Below are 4,355 nucleotides of genomic sequence, written 5' to 3' on the forward strand. Positions count from 1 at the left end.
AGTTTGGGTCACTACACCTTGTTTAGTGCAACGCACCACATCTCAAACAACACTATTTTCCCTATGGCGTAAGGGTGTAATTGTCCTAGTCCCACGCAGAAATGATCTAGAACACCTAAAAAGAAGTCAAAAGGTGGCACCCTGAAATTTCCATGCTTAAACGCATGCTCATATATGGCTACCTTATTTTCCGGCGGTATGTGGGCAAGTTGATTAGATTGGGGAGGCACCGGATTATACCGTGCTAACGGTGGGTATTGTTTCACTAAAGAATCTATATGTTTTGGCTCTATTATCGACACTACACTATCTACATAAGTCTCATTAGCTTTAGTCATTTTCTTTGAGTGATCGAAGAGTAACTAACCTTTTGAAGTTGGCCGGAATATTTGGGATTTGATCGGAATTGATTTCGCAGCGTATCGGAGAAGCTTGAGACCGAAAAATAGAAATGAGGGTGAATCAGGCCTATTTATAGTGCAGATTGGGAGTCATGGGGTGAAACGGTTTCATCGTGGCTGTACATGTGTAACGCAATCAATGATCGACATTTTTTGCACGCGCGTGGATGTCAGTTTGATGTGCCCACTGTTGAGCACGTGGCTAACACGCGCCTGCCAACTGCCACTTTACGTCTTGTCAACCAAATGGGCTTCTGTGACAGTGACAAGCATTTAATGACCTCGAGACGCACGCGGAAAATTTAATGCTAGCCGTTTTCTTGTTTTTTCTTTTTCGCTTAATAGTTTGATATCATATGTCTTGCGTCATATAACATCAAACTGGGGGGACATAATGATACCGCAACCCGCATGCGCATTCCATACGTATGCGTGCACTCGCTAGCATGCGTATGCGTGTACCTTGTATGCGGTATGCGGTAATGTATCGAATGCCTTTGTTCCCGGTACGGCGGTTACTTGGTCATCAAGTCGATATATTTTCCATAATTATATCCGTGATTCGGGGGAGTTAGTTATGGATGAGATTATCATTATCTTGGATGGTTCTAGAATTAGGGTTTGTCTATATATACAAACCCTAATTATCATTCTAGGGACAACCAAAATTACGTAACCACCACCTACTACACAACAAGCTATCATCGTCCATCTTCTCAAGGTTTACAGGTTAGTTTCTTATTGGCTAGCACCTACAACCTTCCTAGGGGCCTTCTAATCAACGACCGTTATCGAAGGTGGACTTAATCACTTGGCCACCCCGCCGACATCATCATGTCGGCCAGGGTTATTCACGGTAGCCGGAGTAGAGAGCCTTGTTCTAAGATCCTTAAACCCCCCTTTTTACGTATTGAACATGCATATTGACCCTATTGAAAATACATGCATGATTAGGATTATATCACTTAAAATTCTTTAATTATCAAAATCACTTAAGATAATCAAACACCACTATGTTGACTAAAGACCAATTAAAAATCAACCCAACCAAGAACACAATCACTTGAAATCCCCAATTTGGTTATCTAGATCACACAAGGTGTTGAAGCACAAATTGTTTCACTAATCAAATCACTTAGAGAAGCTACACAATCTGTAATCAAATTAAAGTCTAAAACAAATGCATAGCAATGGATCATCAATCAAGCACAATAATCATCAACTCATTCAAACACCCAATTCATAGATTAGGGCAAAACCCAAGCATCAAGTTTAGAAATCAAGTGAACACAAATAATCTAAGCTATAATCATTACATAAACAAGATTTAAGTCAACGAAATAAGAAGTATTAAAATTACAACTAAAATGGAGAAAAGCTACTACCAAAATGGAGAAGAAACACTAAAATGGAGAATGGATTATGGAAATGGAGCTTCAATCATGGATTTAGAGTTGGGATCTTGAAATTAGCCTTCATCTTTATGGAATCATAATTGGAAACCAATTAGGGTTCCAAAACGGCCCTAAAGTGCAGCTACCTTAAACAAAAAACCCTAAAAATCGTATTTATAGTTGAGCTAAATTTCTGGATGGAAACAGGTCTAGAACGACGTTCTAGGAATAGGAACTCCGTTCCAAAAACTGGAACTCCATTCCATAAACTGGAACTGCTTTCCAAAAAATGGAACTCCTTTCCTGAAAATGACTAGAAATCCCATTTTTGTTCTGTTCACCAAATCATCATTTTCTTCACATAGGAATGCCTTTCCTATTAATGATAACACCGTTCTTGACTGAAATTTGAATTTTTCACCCCAAAACTTCATTTTGATCATTCATTAGGCTCAAGTATTTAATCCTTTGCAATAATATGATCTCTTAGACTACTTATGCCCCGAAACGACCAAATTCACAAATCGTATTGAAATGCCACGAAAGTAGGGAGATATTGCGAAGATAAATATGTATATTTTGAGCAATATCATATGCCTACTGAAGAATGTGATGAATAATTTGAAGAAGAAGATGTACTTAATCTGACTAGTGCAGTTGATGGTCCTATTTTTCATCAATTCCTATGTCATGAGAATTCGTTCAAGATATGGGAAGCGCTGAGAAGGGAACACTGCTTACAGAGCTCGAAAAGGATTAGAACTGAAGGCTGAGTTTGATTGTTTCACTGGCAAGTAGGAGAATATATTAAAGATTTAGTGGATAGATATCGTCATTTGATTGCTGAACTTTATAAGCATGATTGAAACAACCCAACATGTCTTTAACCTGAAATTTTTTTTTGTTTAAACATTAGTGACATTGTACAACATTCAAATATGTTTCTCGAATAATAAACCACCACCATACCTAAAAGGTTTCGTACAACGCTTCGAGTGTTAAAGTATTAAAGTTTAGTACAATTCAAAATGTAATAACGACCCATGAGTTTAATTGCCAAACAAAATGCGAGCATGGCATTTGGGGTTAAACTACCCAACAAGGTCGCATCCAAAAATACCCTCCATTAGCCCACTAGATGGAGGTCGCTAATCCAATAGTATACCCTTGCCTTTATCCACAACGAAACCTAAAAAGAGTAAACAACGAGATGTTAAGCAAAATGCTTAGTGAATGCAACAATTATACATATACATATATAATCTACTTACTTGCAATCAGCTACACAATTACCGCATACAAGCTAGCAATCTAATTAGCATACCACCTCAAAGTATAAATCTAATAATCTCTAATACCACAACTAGCATAACCAATAGCATATAATCGATACAATATATGTAACGACCCAGCAAAATCGTCATTGACGGCGCCGTTAACTTAGGTCCCATTACGTGGTCATAGTCCCTAAATGAGACACATTTGTATTCATTTGAAACGTGCATGACTTGCAAAGTTTTAAGTTACCAAACGGTTCGACAACAAGTTTAAGTTTACAAAAGTTGTAAAGTATAAATGAAATAACTTGCGATATAATATAAGTTGAAAATCACGAATGCTATCAATAGCATATGCATGTAAACATTATGTTTGAATCCCAAGGTGCTATCACTAGCGTATGCATGTATGCTTGACCCCAAGCAAGAAATCAAAGTGTGCGGAAGCATGTATCAAGTAGCCAAGTATGAATATGAGAAACATATAGAAAACTGTCAACGAAAAACGTTGGTGAAATCATAGGTGTATTTGTAAACGTTGTTTTTGAACCACAAGATTTTGTATTTCCATAATGTTGATTATCTAAATCGTTTGCATTCCAAAGTTGTTGTTCATTTATGGAGCACCCAATTATCAAGACTTAACTGTTCACGTACCCCGTTATCATAGTGTTAGAACCTACACTATATACTCAAAAATATATTTCATCCGCTAACGATAGCGAACCGTCCGAATGAGGGCTTGTCATGCCCATGTGATCACATAACATAAGTTCACGTTTACACCCTGCAAGTGTAACTAATGATAATTGAATTGAGGCCCTTGTGTTCAAAGCATAAAAGTATAATACGTATATGTTTCTCATTCCATAGTTTAAAGAGTAAAAGTTGTTGAAAAGGTGGGACTATGATCTCACCTTGATTGCACGAATGTAAATGTACTTCATAAAGTAACGTGTGCAAGAACGAATGCTAGTCTTGACCAAAACAAATAAGTTGTATCAATTACTGGTTACGACACAAGGTCGGGCAAAATGTGTTCAATTTGTCCTACGGCTCGTTACGACTCGATAATATAGCATGTGAGTCACGTTGTCAAGTTTCATACAAGATGTAAGTATAAACGGAAGTTAGAACGATTGCATAAGTGTTTGGTTAAGTTTGACTAAAAGTCAAACTTGGTCAAAATCAAAGTCAAAGTCAACAGGGTCGGTTCGGGTTTCCGACCATTACACATAAAAACGTAGTCATATATAAGCATGTTGGCAAAATTTCATGTTAAA

The sequence above is a fragment of the Rutidosis leptorrhynchoides genome, chromosome 2, assembly GCF_046630445.1.
Source record: "Rutidosis leptorrhynchoides isolate AG116_Rl617_1_P2 chromosome 2, CSIRO_AGI_Rlap_v1, whole genome shotgun sequence".
Classification (NCBI taxonomy): domain Eukaryota; kingdom Viridiplantae; phylum Streptophyta; class Magnoliopsida; order Asterales; family Asteraceae; genus Rutidosis; species Rutidosis leptorrhynchoides.